This window comes from Anser cygnoides, chromosome 19, assembly GCF_040182565.1.
Source record: "Anser cygnoides isolate HZ-2024a breed goose chromosome 19, Taihu_goose_T2T_genome, whole genome shotgun sequence".
Classification (NCBI taxonomy): Eukaryota; Metazoa; Chordata; class Aves; order Anseriformes; family Anatidae; genus Anser; species Anser cygnoides.
The window spans coordinates 10,625,882-10,642,333 of NC_089891.1; the positions used below are offsets into that span (position 1 = coordinate 10,625,882).

Consider the following 16,452-nt stretch of genomic DNA (forward strand, 5'->3'; position numbering starts at 1 on the left):
TGGTTTTGGCCTAACCCACTCTTTAATCAAAAACGACATCCCTGGGCAAGAAAGTCTTCAGCTCTCTCATACCTCTCTGAAATACGCATTCAGACATACAGAAGCTATTTCAGTCTTGATGAGGAAACTCAGGTCATGTTTATTCCCACAATACAGCTGAATAATCTCCTCAAGGCCATATGAAAAAAATAAATGAGGACTTATTCTTGTTTGTCAACAATGACTTCTATGAAAGTGGTGGGTACTATATATGATATGCTACGGCTATGCTCTTTTGGACATCAGCATCTTGTTTTGGGTTGTTTTCAATTGCTTTCATTATAAACACAATAACTAAAGTCATGTTAAATTTAGAAAACAGCTTCTTCAAGTTTCTGCAAGAAATTCTTGCACGTTCATTCATCAATGCAGTTTTTGCATTTTGTAGCCGCCACTTAAAGGTCTGAAGAGTCCCAGTACCCTTTATGTGAAACACGACGGAATCAAGCTGGGCTTGAAAGAAATACTTCCACGTGGTATCTCTGACAAATGTGACCCTCACCTACTGAAATTTTCTGGCCTGAGAGTGGTGCCTGAACTCTTTGCACAGAGAAGTCAGAATTCACTGCAGAGAAAGGCACCAAGAGAGGGACTGCTGCAGAAAGCCAGCTTGTGAAGGGGTGGTAGCGCTGCCGCAGTGCTGTGCTGTTCTCCAGCCACCTGCCAGCCAGAGCAGTTACTGGGCTGGGTTGTATCCTTGTTTAAACACAAAAACAACCACAACAAATTTGAGATAACTGTCAATTTATAGGGTTGTATTACAATCACAGCTAAAAATCTGATGTTCACGGTGTATTATGTAAACAGCATTTATGAGTACTTATAAAAATGAATTTAGTTACTCAAAGTTACTTCTTCACAGCAGGTAAATAAAATGTGAATTTTATATGCAGGTGAACAAGAGAATTAGCCACAGACATGTGACTGGAACTGACCCCAGGCTTTCTCCGTGTAGCATTTACTCCATGAAGAAAAGGAATTTGCTAATATATAGCATTTTCTATCAAATATATGTGCCAAACAATTAGAAAAAAAAGTTAAAAGAACACTCATGAAAGAAATAGTATCTCACAACTATTTGTAAAGACGTGAGAGTATTTAGTTCTGGGTAATGTCATACCAAAATGGTATCAACAGATTAGACAGCTTTCGAAAGTGACCAGCAATGATTTTGAGTTGGAAGAACTGATTCATAAAAGTAAAATAACAGTGTTAGTTTGTTCTTCTTGTTTTACCAAACATAACAACAGCATTGGAAAGGGATGGTTTAGTGGGGTATATGAAACATAGCTAGAATTATTGGGATGAAGTCAAGGGAACAAGTGCCCTAGATAGGAGGGAAAACTTTCTGACACTGCTGTCTCTTAGGCTGCAACAGCCTGCAAGGAGAAGTGATTGAGGCCACATCTCTTGGAACAGTTGAAACTAGCTTAGCCAAAGCACCAGAAACTGCAGCACAGAGAACAATCCTGGCTTGGCAGGGTAGCGGACAGGATTAGCAGAGGTCTTTCCTAGGGTTGCAGAGGGGCTGCTGTAGGGGTTCAGAGCTATTTTTGTCTTTTAAGACAACTGTTTGATGAACGACTCTATTATTTCCCAGCTGTCAATGAATATGAGGAAAGTGTTTCCTGTGGAGTAAAATCTTTCCTCCAAGGTGAAGAATCAATTGGAGAAAAATACCAATGTCACATTCCAGTGCTTCAGTCCTTATTGTGCTTGGCATGTCGTTTCCTCCGTCCTACACAGCAATTGGTCCAAACCAGGACAGAACCAGCCTGTTCTGTCTAATAAAATTTTATTGCATTGCTTTTCAAAATAACAATTCCTATACTAGCACTTTGAAAGCCAGGAAGGCACACAGGCAAGAAAAAACATGCCTACAACTCATTAAGGCTACGAAAATAGTTGCATAAACGGATCTGACAATGCAGTGCAGTTTGTCATTCCAGTTTCATTCCACTAATTGTTCTTTTTTTTTTTTTTAAATGAAGAACTATCACCCCAAAATAGACTCTTTCCATAAGAAAGCACAAAGATGAAATTGGAAATAAAATCATTAAGTCTTATTATCTGTACAGCCACACCAACATTTTTTTTTCCAATGACCTTCTCAGTTTCCATTTTCTATGTTTCTATGTCAGTTGTGCTCCCTTAAATTCTGCGGGAAAAGAGGGAAAAAAGATAAAAGGAAGTGGTCAAGCCGCCATACTCTGTGGTGTTGCAATAACAGGAAGCTGACCATTTTCAGCATTGTCAGTCACTCCTACACAAGTTCAGCTGCTGGAAACAATCACCAGCAGCACGGTGTTTGCACTGAGCCCCCTCACTTCTTGACTTCCAAAAACTCCAAAGAAAATCTGTCAGAATCTGGGCAGGAATTTGCTTTGCCTTTGGATGCCAGAGCTCCCCACAACGGCTTCTATCTCAGGTTATGGAAGCAAAGTGGTTTCTGAAGAGACTCGGTGACCTAACAGTGGTGCCCTAAGTCTCGGTGCAGACGTTTGGCTCTTTCCTGGCCACCTACCAACACAAGCCTTTCCCCATCCTTCATTTTTATATTTTTCTACCAAGTAGGCCCTGCCACAGGAAAGTTGAACTCTGCATAACTCAGTCAGTCACTTTTGGCCCCTGACTGAACTCTACAGAACCCCGAACACAGGCTGGAGGCAACCGTGCGGCGCTGTCACTAACGGAAGGCTGCGGCACCCAGATGGCTCCCAGCTGCTACCTCAGGCCTCCCTTTGAAGCCCTGTCAGGCTGTCTGAGGGCTGCTTTGCCTCTCTCACACACTCTTTGCCTTCACTGTTCCCCTGTCTTTCCCCTGTATGCTGCCTGTGCCGCCATTGCCCCCTCGGCAGCAGGCCCTTCCCGCCCGCCCAGCGTTGCCCAGGCCGGGCCCTTGGGGCTGAGGGGCTGCAGGCAGGCCCGAGGGGTTTTGGGGAGCTCAGGAGGGGATGGGGAGCTATCTTGGCGAGGGAGGTGAGACTCAAGGGCAAGCGCAGGCTGTCTGTCGTCAAGCTAGAGAATAACAAGGTGTAAAACACAAAATAAACGAATCCCTTCTGTGTCAGAATGGGCCTGGTGTGAGGAATTCCTGAAGGGCGCGTGGTAACCTGTGTGGAAAATATCCCGTCATAAAGGCTGTGCCCACCAGCAACCTGCTCTAGGGCTTACCAAGCCCCTGGGGGGCTGTGTCCCCTTCAGAAAGCATTCGCAGAGAACAATTACATTTCTTCTTGTGGTGTTTTATTGTTATTTTTTAACATTTTAGTCTACCTGGGTTCCCAACACAGCAGGTTCCAGAGCTGCCTCTTCCAGATCACCCTGATTTCAATTTGTATCTCTTAGTTAAGGGCAATACTAGCCCAGAAACACAGGCAGGTATGTGCAAGGTCCCATGAAACAGTGGGATCGGCAGGACTGCGGTACCGTACATAAAAAGGGTCTGCCATTTTATCCAAGAAATACTTCAGAGTAAAGGAACTGAGTGATTATATTTGACAGACTTGTTACTTCACTTAAATATATTAAGAAACTTCTACCTCATTTTTCTGACATCCTCCCTTTCTCTCACAACCTGGAAAGCGCAAGGAGAGGTCTCTGAGAATGGGAGCAAATGTTTCTGAGATGGTTGCAAATGAACTCTTTAATATGAAAAAAAGAGATAGAGACAATCTCCATTTAATTTCCTCTGTTTGCAACAAGATAAGTCCATCCTTCTCCTATTACATCCATCCATGGAAGTCGCAGTCTGTGATTTCCTTTGCCATCCTGCTAGATAAGTATGAATGAAGCTAACACGTCCTTGGCTCTTGCACAGGTGGATGAGGGAGATACCCTCATGAAGCTAAGAGCCGTTCCAACCTGTATAAGTCCCTTTAGCAAACACTACCCCAGAGGGGCCTGAAAAAAACGTGGGTCGTGGCCAGGCATAGCCCATTACACACACTTAAAGGTTGGTGTATAGTCAGTGCACATTGATCCTTGAGGCATGAGCTCCTATTTAGGCCATGCATCTCCACAGCATCTGTACTTGCAGGCAGTGACAAATAAGTTCCATCAGGCTGGTGGTATCGACTGCCTTTGTACCGTCTCATTCTGTGCCTGTTTTATGCTGCTAATGCTGAAAAGATTTCAATTTTAAAAGGGAAAAAATGGAAAAGAAAAGCATAGTGCCATTGAGTCCACAGAGTGCCATTGAGTCCCTAACTCATTCCCCAGCTGTTTGCTCCAGGCACTGGAGAGTTATAAATAGCTGGGAGCAAGAGTGCGGAACAGTGCTATATACATTTTGTAAACGGAGCTCTGAGCAATGTCCTGGTTTCAGGACCAGTGAAGTCAATAATGGCCTAGAATCTACCTCCATGTGCAGGTTATTATAACATGGAATAATAATAAAAGTGTTTCTGGATTTTCACAAGTTCAAGTCATAAAGAGGAGGGAAATTATATATTTACTCTGCCTTCCAGTCACTTTTTGTAGCTTTTATTGGAACTTTTCTCTGAGAAGAGAAGGAAGAAGCGATGTTTGTCATCTCTGGATAAAGAAGAAAAAGGAGAGAAGAGAAAAAAAAAAGACACAAAAGACTTGAGTCTAACTTCAGTTCTGTTGTCATCTTTCAGGTTTAACAGTGCTGCAGTCAACAGTAATAATCATTTAAGCAAGTCAGTATCTTTTTCAGTGGCTTCCAATTATAGACAGTATTGCAAATAAAGGAATCAGTGACAAAACCACTGTTGATTATCATGCATTATTCGCCAGAGCAAGCCATGTTTCTTCATTACTACTAAGCAGAATTACAGTGAGTCATTCTATCAGAAAATCTGAACCATATATAATGTTAGTAGTTCAATATAATAAGGCCGGGGTGGGGAAGATATAATGGAGCCATATTTAGTATGGGACTGGGTACAAGGATTTATGGATATATGTTATTCTGTTCCATTGAGGACTATCACAATAGTAGTCTCCTGAAACAAGTATTTGTATATGTGTGAATAAAACATTGATTTTTCCCTGTTGGACTCTATTTTGCTTGATTTTTTTGAGTCAAGTAGAACTATATTATTGAAGTCATTTGTGATCTTTGCAGCCCAGTTTACTCAGCATAAAATGGGACTAACTGCTCTTACTGCAAGGTAGAATACATAAGATTGTGGGACTGTAAGATATTCTGCTAGTCAAGAGCTAAATCCCTCTTAGGGCACATATATTTTTTGAGCCTACTTTGAAGTAAATGGCAGATGACATCTTCAGTTTGATGGGGGACAGATGCTCTGTCATTGCTGCAGGTAACCCCGCCACTGCCACTTTGACCAGGAGAAGCACTAAGATGGTCGTGGCACTGTTTGAACAGAGTAATTTCTACAGCAGGCTATTGCCTTCACTCCTATTGACTTCTAAGGAACTTCTGACTGGTGGCCTGAAGGTGCAGAGGACATTGGTGGCAACTGAAATAAAGAAGATACTAAGTAGAAAAAGAAGGACCGTCTGACCAAATCAAAGCTAAAAAAAAATACAGCATCCTACAGTCATCAGGCAGGGCAAACGGTGATTGGTTCAAAGCAGGAGACGAGACACAAAAAGAGTACATGTGCAGCTGCTTCAGTTCCAAGTGGTGTGCTTTGCACATGCTACTGAAGCTCCAGCTTGTGTGACAGAAACAGTCATCTGCAGGCAAAGGGGGTGTTATATTATCTACTCTAAGATGATCTTGTTTTCATTTTTATCTTGCGTGTGTTGTCATCTCCTGCTTTGTAGTGCTACAGACTTGTCTATGCTACAAGCATGAGGCTGCACTCAGCAGTGTGTGGTAATTAAGCCCTTTGAGGGTCATGCATATTTTAATTATTACTTGTTTTATTGTCGAAAGCTTGCCCACATGAGATGCAGTCTTGCATTCCATGTGGGACTGAAATAAGGGTCAACACATTCCTTCAGAACCCCAAATATTAAACAGACATTAATTTGTTTTGAGCTTTGCACATTTTAGATGAGCATAAATCAAGATGTATAATGGAGAAAAAATTTCCTCCATATGTTGGAAAGTTGAACTGAGACACTAACGCTAAGTGACAAAAAGTGGTGGCTGCAACAGAAAGTGATTAAATGATTTGTTTAGCATTTATGTAATGTATGAATGCACCTTGTCTATGTTAAAGTAAAGTAATGATAGGTTTTCCACCAGCAAAGGCTGTGAATTTTAGCTGTATTCCCATTTGGGATTCTGAAGTTCTCAGGTTCCGGCTTACACAACAGCAAACTCTAAACGCAGACCAGTTTTTCATCCATGAAATGGAAGTTAAATAACACTTGACTGAAGTAGACAAAACAAGAAGATACGTAGACTAACTGGAAACATCAAGATTTGAAAATTACCTGATAGGAAAAGGGAGGGGAAGGGGATCAAAGACGTCCCAGGGAATGAAAAATTCCTTCACAGTGCTTCCTGTTCTCTCTGTTATGCTAACCAAGGTAGGATTAGGTTTCAGCTGCCAAAAGAAATAACATTTGTAGATTTTTTTTGGTCTGGGGAAGTGGGATAGAAAGATTTAAGACAGCTTTTTCCAAACTATTTGCTTTTTGTCAAGCAGTCAAGTCTAGTTATTGTTATTAATTTGTATCACAGAACTACCAAACTGAGACTGGCTTTCCATTGTATTAGCTGCTGTACAAATATCCCGTCAGAGGCTGGTCTTACCTCAAAGAGCCCGTAGTCTGAATGGACCAGACAGACAAAGGGCATTTTGCCCTAAGTTGTATGGCTGTTTAGCCGTTGAGCTGGAAATTATACTTATCTCCTCTGAGTCATAACCTAGTACCTCAGCTACCGGAGTACAGTTCTGGGGAACAGAACTGTCATTAAAAGAAATGAGCCTGCCTTCTTGTATCCAAACACAAGGTAGGGGGAGAGTGGTCATGAGTTCCTTTAAGCATCTTTGTGGTCATGCAGGCAAAGGTCTGTGCAGCTACTTTAGGCTGGAGAAGTATACTTCCCTGTGTCATATCTCTGGGATTTCAGAGGAAAAAGTTAGAGGTAAAAAATCAGTACAGTGGTGTTGGATTTTTTTTATTTTTTTCCAAGCTGGCCTCAGCCTCTGGTAAACTCTTGTCTAGGCCAGCTCCTCTGAAAAAAGAGTGTTTAAAGAGCTTTAGGAGCCTACCCTATATAGGTGCTTTTGTAGATCCTGTCCTCAGGGCTCTGAATAAAAATAAATACTAAAGAGGCTGAAAGCGAGGGAGAGAGAACTGAAATTATGCTGAACCTTTTGAAGATCCTGTAATGTTGCTAAAAGTCACCTTGGCCCATGAAAAAGTATCTCAGTGACAAAAAATTACCATCCATTCTGTAATATATACTGGGCATTTGAGTCTGTGCTCTCAGCTACAGCAAGTGCAAGGTTAACATCAGTTAGCCTAACTGCCCCGTTGAGCTGGAGAGAGCTCATACCACCATGCAGCAACTCATCCCTTGATTTAGTCCTTACAGTTTGCTGTGGTTTTGGATTTCTATTCCAGGTTCATTTCATATATAAGTTTCGGAAGTGCACAGGGTCTCTGTGGGGGGACTGCAGTCTAGTCTGCTCCTGACCTTGCATGGTCCAGAACCATATCTAGAAATTCAGATGACCTAAATTCATCTTTAAGTGCCTACATTCATCTTCAGGTGCCTAAATTAATAGCATGAACATGATGTTGTGAAAAGTGGAAAGCAGTAGCAGGTCCATCTTCCGAAAGGTCCTGAAGCAGCAGGGCTTCTGAGGAACAAGGGCTGCGCTCCACCCTGGCTCTCACCTGTCATCTGCCTAGCAGGAACTGACATGCAACGCTCCCTGCCCCGTGTCTCGGGCAGAAAAGGAGATTGCACTTGTATAGACTGGAAGTCTTTACCTTAGCCTCACGCTAATATAGAAACAAAAGACTTTCTGATGAAAAAGTCTGACTAAATAAAACAGAATGTAAGTATGAACTTGAATCTGTTTATCCTAAGTGGTATTTCAGTGGGTAATTCAGAATCCAATCCTATGTGTAAATATTTGAAGTAGCATTTGAATTGTGAAGAGCTTTTCTGACATGGGTGAATTTCCTGCTTCTTGTTTTTGAAATCCTAACTGAGATGTGCACAGGTGACTTTAGCTTTCTGCTGTGCACGTCTGAGCTGCGGACCGGGAAGTAGCGGGGCAAGCAGCAGATTGGCTCTCAGCCTTTTCTCAAGATGCCAGCAGTTATCAAAGCAGACCCTCTGAGTTTGCTTACAGGAACAAACTGGGGTAAATGTTTAACTTGAGTCTTTGGAGTCTATGGCTTGTACCTTTCTTTATTATTAACCCAAGCCCTGTTTTTCTTTACAGTCGCACGGCTGCTGGCACACAAGAAACAAAGGACCCTTGACATAACTTCCTCACGGAGGCATGAGCAAAGGTAAAGTACCTTTTATATTGTTTCCATACCTATACACTGGAGAGCGGCTGCACATTTCTGTGTTTGCCTTTTTTTTTAGGGCAAAACAACCAGACAATGACAAGCATTGCTTTATTGTGCCTATTTTAAAACTAAATTACTGGATAGATCCAGCTGATTTCATCCTATTTTGACAGAAAATGAAAATGTATCTGTACACATAGTGTAAAAGTATACACAGTGAATTCATTCAGACATTCATGTTTTCACAAACACATGCACACTCCTTTCCATTGCTTTGCTCTTCATGCTACTAGCTTTATCTTTGTAACTATTGTTTTCCTCTTAATTGTTTTCTGTACTGCTCAAGTCCGAAAAGGTCTGCCTCTTCTCCCCATGGAGAGGCATGCCTGCACTATCAAGATCTGAATTTACATCAGTCCTTTCACTAAGCTCACACAAACCAGATGTTCCATTTGTTTTGCATGCATTTGGCACCCTTGTTGATTTTTTTCTCTTCTCTCGACTGTTCAGAAATGACTAGGACACTAGTCCCACAATTGTTCTGTTTACTGTGTAAATAGAATGAACACTTGCTTTAAAATAATGTTAAATATCTATGTATGCTTTGTGGTGGCTCAAAATTGGTTTGCAGTGAGAAGTATTTCCTTGCCCAACTCTTCTTTTATTTGCTGTGACATAAATTTACATGGAAATGATGCAAGTGAGCTTTATCTGCAGTAATGTATCAAAGGAAATTAGATTGAAGATCAAACAAGTGGCAATTAAAACAAGTAGTTGAAGACATTCAAACAGTTGCTGTTTCTTGTGTTGTATTAGATACCTATATATTATATATATAATCAGATAAATATAATATTTTTAGAAACAATATTTTAATACAAATGGATTTTAAAAATTTAAGTAAAAGAAAAACCTAATTTGTTCCTATTTCCAAGAGCTCAGAATACTATTTTAATTCATGAATAAATCCTGCAAGTGAAGTGTAAGCTCCATCTGAGCAGACAATATCTCAGCCCCGATATATTCTTTAAGATCCAGGTGAAGCCTTGTGAAGATAAGCATGTCCCAAACTACCGACTGCCACTGGAGAAGAGATTTCTACAGACTCTGCAGCTATGCTGTTTGCATTTTGGTTTATATTCAGTAACATTTGCAACATGGTATATGCTGCCCTCAGAGTAAAACAGTTCCTACACATTATCTCTGAGCTGTTTTGGGAATGTGGGCAATTAAAGCATTTGGCCTGTAAATACTTAGGAATCTGTGAGGAAAAGCTTGCAGACACATTATAAAATATGAAAGTGCGTGATCAGTAAGCAATGTGAAGACATACTGTCTTCACACTTCCTCAAAAAAAAAAAAAAAAAGCACATATAGCTGTTTGGAAGTAGTTCACACATCTATGATTCTTGTAAGCCTATTAGACTAAGTAGTAAGACTCTACTATTCTCTGTTTTGACCAAATACAGCTGGTCATTTATCCCTAAAGATCTTTGGCACCATACACAAGGGATAATGCAGGGATGTTAATCACAGAATGACAGAATCTAGTCACTTTACTCCCACTGAAGTATATCGAAACGAATGAAAGTACAAAAAAAAAAAAAAAAGTGGAAAAATCAGTATGTATTGAAAGGATGTTGGAATGTAGGCCCAAGTGACTATGAAAACCTGAATCATAAGACAGAAAACGTAAATGAAGAGTTGCATTAATTTCAAGAGACTGGCACCTTGGTTATAAAATAAGCAGGAAGTCAGTTGTGAAGCTCTGAACCTGTTTCCACAATGGCTGAATTCAGATTTTGTAATTTACTCAAAGATCAAGAGATAAACAAGCAAAGAAAACACAACAAAACACAAACCTGTTCTCTAAAAGAATGGGAGAATTGGCAAGTTGATAAAGAACCTTGCGTCTGTTCAAAGGTGACCTAGGTCAGCAGAGGACGAGTATGCCTTCTTTGTCAGGAGTTCAATGTTTGTTAAGGGTCCATGAATTTCTCTATTTCCTGAATGTTGTTGTTATTATTATTTTTTTTTTTCAACCTGGCAATTCTACAAAGCATATGTTGAACTTTAAACGTATTTGCCTAGCCTGTTCTGGGTGCTACGAAATGCAAATAAAGATGCTGGCATCAAAAGGGGATGGAGTGCTTTGAAGATGAAGGGCTTGACAGGGAGCCAAGGAGCCAATGGACCCCTGAGAACTGGAATTCTCATAGGACCAGGAGGACACTACGTGTTGGTGAAAGCAAACGCACACCAGAAAGGAACTGGGGGAGCTCCTCGGTGCTTTCTCCTGATTAATTGCTTAGGCCAATAGAACCATCTCAGCCCGGCTTCAGTTATACAAAAAAAAGGTGGACTTTTAGTGAAAGGCAACTTATTTGAGGGCTGTTCCAGAGAAGAAGGTGGGAAATTAAAAATGGCTAAATTCTATATTACCTGTATTAAAAGCGGACAAGCTCACTGTGCCTGAGTTAACTTTTCACTCTGCTGTTGTGACAGAACAAGCAGCAAGAATCCCAGCCCAACAGGGTTTAGGTCCCTGTTACTTATTTATTTATTTCTATATTTATTATTATTGTTTATTTTTTTTTTTTTATTGGGAAACGGGGAAGGAGGGGAATGTTGTTTAGTGGTTTTTTGTTTGGTTGTTTTTGTTTGTGTTTTTCGTTTGGTTGTTTTGGTTGCTTTTTTTTTGTTTGTTTGTTTTTTAATGTAATGCTAACAATTCCAAAACCATTCTGGTGATATTAAACGATAAGATGGGATACCTTACCTTGTTTAAAACACATATGAACAGAAAAATACCCTTCACTGGCACCACTGCCCCATCCAGGCTCAGTGGCATTATTCTGACAATAAATAGATTACAAATTCTTGGGAAAAAAGGGCAAAGCCATAACTCATTTCTGTGCTTTGTTCCAGCTCTTAACATGCTTCTCACCTCCTGTATAACTCCAGAGCAAAAGAATCAATTGGCTAGAAGCAAAGTACAGTATCACGTGTTAAAAATAGTGATAATCATAGAAATAACAATAATGCTATTCTAAGATATGATCAGGGTTCCTTTTTCAGAAACTAATGATGTTAAAATAAATGGAATTACATTGCTTTTCATTTTTTTAAGTCAGTAAATTCTAAAAGAGGATTTGCCCCATTTCTACAATGTGCTTAAAGACTTACAGCGCACAATCAAATGCAGATTTATTAGGGGCATGAGGGGTTGGCATACGGCATTCTCTGCTTAAAGCTGCTCAGTGCCTTTTCGTTCTGGTAAACTGAGTTTTTTTCATCTTAATTATTATTCCTGAGACCATATGTGGCCTTGCATTTTCCAGAGTTTTTTTAATTATTGCTCAGAAAAAGTGATGAACACTCTTCAATATAAACAGCAAGGAAAACTGATGCTATAGATAGACAGTAGGATAGCATCTAGAAAATGTGAATTGGAGAAAATATTACACAAACTTCTCTAGTGCAAGGTTTTTCCTTCTTTTTATTGACCCGGTCAGTGAGAATACCTCCACTGACTTCAGTGGATGTTGGATCAAATCACAATGTCTCTCTAACTCTCCCCCTCTGCTGGCAATTCAGTTTTTGCTGTGCTGTCAGAGCTGCATAGGATCTCTGAGCTTTTCAGAAAAATCTTTTAAGAAGTCATACAGGAGCATTCTGTATTCGAGACAAAACATGAAACACCTAAGAAAACTCTGGGGCAGTGGGAAGCAGGAAAACTGAATAGCTGACAGGGAATGACAAGTAGATTCTGCAGTCTGAATGGTATCTGTTTACATTTTATAGCAATCACAGCCAAGCATACGGAGTGTGCTTGACAACACATGGTCAAGAAGATAGTATTTCTGGTTCAAACATACGGAGCATTCAGTAACTGCACCTTGGAGTTTTATGATACCTCATTTGATAACCCAAATCAATTTCCACCACTAAGCCAACAAAGCGTGATATTATCCTTATATTAAGAAGCACAAATAACTTTCAAAACAGTGAGCTGCAGATAAGGTTATTTCACACGCTTTCGAAAGCCACTCCACTTTACTGAGTATTACACCCTGTCACAGTCCATGTTCTGCAGTATCATACATGATAGATCTTCAAAATTATACTTCATAATGTGCAGGAAGATTGGATGGTTTCGTACAAAATGTTTAGCTCGTATGTTTACATGATGTGAGTGGTTTGACTGACAAGAATATTTTTCTACTTATGTTTCACAGTCCTTCTTGATGCAGATTTATTACTGTTGTTATTATTAATAATAATCTGCTCTGCGCAATTCTCTGCTTTGTTCAGCACAAAGGCATGGAAGTTGCCAAATATAATTCACAAACTCTATTGGAGGAAGAGAAATCCAGTTGTTTAAGTAAACTTTTCCACCAGTGTTTAGAAATTTTCTCTCAATAGAAGCAGAAGCATTTCTTTTCAGTGGTTCTTCTGACCAGCTATGAATATGTTTTAAATATATAACACAGAAAACTGGGTACTGCGAGGTTCTGATTTTGAATGGAAGCTTAAAATTCTCCATCTTTGATGGAAAATTTCTCACCTGAAAATGTGTATCCAATATTTTTGGAGTCATAGAAGGCTACTTGATTCCCAGATATTTGTTCAGTTCTAAGGACAGCTCTGTTTCCTCCCTCCAAAACCAACTTTAAGCAGTGAATTGAGCATGTGATGAGCTAAGCTTATTTATTTGGTAGGCAGATTATTTTGCAGTAGTGGAGTTTGAAACAGAGTCAGCCAAAAATGAAATTACTAATGTTCAAGAGAAAGGCAGACATTTGTCATTGACATATCAAGTTCTAACTTTCATTAACCCAAATGGCGGTTTTATCTAAATTACCAGATGAGGTCCAGAGATTGGATGGTTGCTTGGTTTTCTTCAGGGATAATTCTATGTATGGAAACATTTTTTTGATAAGAGGAGAAAGCACAATCAATATTTTACTGAAAATAGTTTGTAGACAATATTTAACTCAAAAAGAAAAAAAAGAACAAAACAAGAAAAATTTTTCTCTGTATTCTTTTAACGCTGATGAAAGGCCTTAGTCAAACAACATTTGGAAAAAGAATTTGCTGGTTTGGGACTGTGGCTTATTTCCAAAATTCAGACACTTTCACCTTGTCTTTTGTTCCCAGCTCAAATTCACAAAATCCTCTTAGTTTAATTTTGTTCCCAGCATGGAATCATGTGAAACTTAAGCGGAGAGAAAGGCACTCTTCTCGTCTCCTCTCCACCTCAGAAGTATGAGATAACCCCACTCCGGGTGAGCAGGCAGCCTGGGGCAGACCCGACCTCAGCTGCAGGCCTCAGGGCAGAGATCTGTGCCTCAGGACGGAGATCCAAACCTCAGGACAGAGATCTGTGCCTCAGGAGAGAGATCAGCACCTCAGGACAGAGATCTGTGCCTCAGGACGGAGATCTGTGCCTCAGGACGGACATCCAAGCCTCAGGACAGAGATCTGTGCCTCAGGACAGAGACCTGTGCCTCAGGAGAGAGATCCAAACCTCAGGACAGAGATCTGTGCCTCAGGACGGAGATCTGCGCCTCAGGAGAGAGATCAGCACCTCAGGACAGAGATCTGTGCCTCAGGACGGAGATCCAAACCTCAGGACAGAGATCTGTGCCTCAGGATGGAGATCTGGGCCTCAGGACAGAGATCAGCACCTCAGGACAGAGATCTGGGCCTCAGGACGGAGATCTGCACCTCAGGAGAGAGATCAGCACCTCAGGACAGAGATCTGTGCCTCAGGACGGAGATCCAAACCTCAGGACAGAGATCTGTGCCTCAGGACGGAGATCTGCGCCTCAGGAGAGAGATCAGCACCTCAGGACAGAGATCTGGGCCTCAGGACAGAGATCCAAACCTCAGGACAGAGATCTGTGCCTCAGGACAGAGATCTGTGCCTCAGGACGGAGATCCAAACCTCAGGACAGAGATCTGTGCCTCAGGACAGAGATCTGGGCCTCAGGACAGAGATCCAAACCTCAGGACAGAGATCTGTGCCTCAGGACGGAGATCTGGGCCTCAGGACAGAGATCCAAACCTCAGGACAGAGATCTGCGCCTCAGGACGGAGATCTGTGCCTCAGGACGGAGATCTGGGCCTCAGGACAGAGATCCAAACCTCAGAACGGAGATCTGCGCCTCAGGACAGAGATCTGTGCCTCAGGACAGAGATCTGTGCCTCAGGAGAGAGATCCAAACCTCAGGACAGAGATCTGTGCCTCAGGACGGAGATCTGTGCCTCAGGACGGACATCCAAACCTCAGGACAGAGATCTGTGCCTCAGGACAGAGACCTGTGCCTCAGGACAGAGATCCAAACCTCAGGACAGAGATCTGTGCCTCAGGACGGAGATCTGCGCCTCAGGAAAGAGATCAGCACCTCAGGACAGAGATCTGTGCCTCAGGACGGAGATCCAAACCTCAGGACAGAGATCTGTGCCTCAGGACGGAGATCCAAACCTCAGGACAGAGATCTGTGCCTCAGGACGGAGATCTGGGCCTCAGGACAGAGATCCAAACCTCAGGGCAGAGATCTGTGCCTCAGGACGGAGATCTGCGCCTCAGGACGGAGATCTGCGCCTCAGGACAGAGATCTGTGTCTCAGGACAGAGATCTGCGCCAAGGCCTCCAGCACAGGGTGGCTTCTCGGGCCGGCCCCCGGCACCACGGGGGAGCAGGGACGCCCGCTGGGCGGCCCATGCCGGCGGTTCCCCTTCCTCCTCCTCCTCCTCCGCGGGGGCAGGAGGCCCCAAGCGGTGCCGGGGCGCTGGCGGCGGGCGGCGCGTGGTGCTGAAGGGATAGCGCCCACCCGCCCGCCCGGCCCTCGGGCCGCCGCCGGGGGCAAAGGCCTTCCCCCGGCGCCTCCCGGCTGGAGGGCTGCCACGGCCACCGCTCCTGCCCCAAAGGCCTGCCCCAGCTCTTCCCAGAATAAAAGTTGTTAGCTAAAAACACTGCTCCTGCCACAAAGGCTTTCCCCAGTGCTTTCTAGAATGAAAGTTTTTAGCTAAAAGCACTGCTCCTACCCCAAAGGCCTGCCCCAGCGCCTCCCGGCACAAGGGCTGCCACGGGCACTGCTCCTGCCCCAAAGGCCTGCCCCAGCTCTTTCTAGAATGAAAGATGTTATTTAAAAGCACCACTCCTGCCCCAAAGACCTTCCCCAGCGCTTTCTGGATAGAAAGTTTTTAGCTACAAGCACTGCTCCTGCCCCAAAGGCCTGACCCAGCACCTCCTGGCACAAAGGCTGCCACAGGCACCATTCCTGCCCCTAATGATTCTGTGATGCTTTGACAGGCCTTCCCCAGCACTTTCTGGAAGGAAAGTTGCTAAAAGCACTACTCATGGCCCAAAGCTTGGTTTAGCATGCTCTGTGGAACTTGTTTTCTCCTACCTAGTAAGAACTATGGACGTTTTTAAATGTTATGGTAGTAGTTGATGCCCTCGGTAATAGCCTGTTGTGCGGCTTTACCGACACAGAGCAACGAATTGGTCTCCAGCCTGAATTGCCTACAGCTTAATTAGGTATGACACACATTACTTCTTGTGCTAAACTGCTGCAGGGGGATGCTGTGTGTTGTTAAACAGCTGCTGGATGCTGCCCGAGAGGGAAATCTATTTATGGGTTGTGTTTTGGGTTGTAAAGTTTGCAGCCATGCTTAGGAAAAAGCAATGCCGAAGAACCATGCTGAATTATTAAGAGTGTTCAGTCACACAGAACAATAACCATAAAAAAGGGGTCAGACACTGGCTGGCCCCATGTGGGTGGTGTACGGGGACGGAAAGCACAGGTTGTCCGGAGGGCAAGGGCTACTGCTGAGCAGCAATACCTAAGTGGTCAGAGACCATTAACAATTACCCTCTGGCCTGAGGAACTGGCTGGATCCAGACAGCTTAGAAATAATGTAGCCCCACTGGAGACTGTGCTTGTGCAACGGGAAGCTCTGGGAGAGATTTCCTGACTC

The 16,452-nt window shown here is 42.7% G+C and overlaps 1 protein-coding gene across 2 annotated transcripts in view; it reads left to right on the plus strand.

Moving 5' to 3' along the window:
* The first annotated feature begins 8,318 nt into the window (after positions 1 to 8,318).
* The window catches only part of KCNJ16 (potassium inwardly rectifying channel subfamily J member 16), a 36,459-nt gene continuing 28,325 nt past the window's right edge, over positions 8,319 to 16,452 (plus strand). Inside the window, exon 1 of one of the 2 annotated variants that reach the window (XM_048064533.2) lies at positions 8,319 to 8,460. The gene's annotated coding sequence lies outside the window, so the exon portion shown is untranslated. The remainder of the gene's footprint in view (positions 8,461 to 16,452) is intronic. The other variant, XM_066979937.1, reaches the window with a different exon arrangement.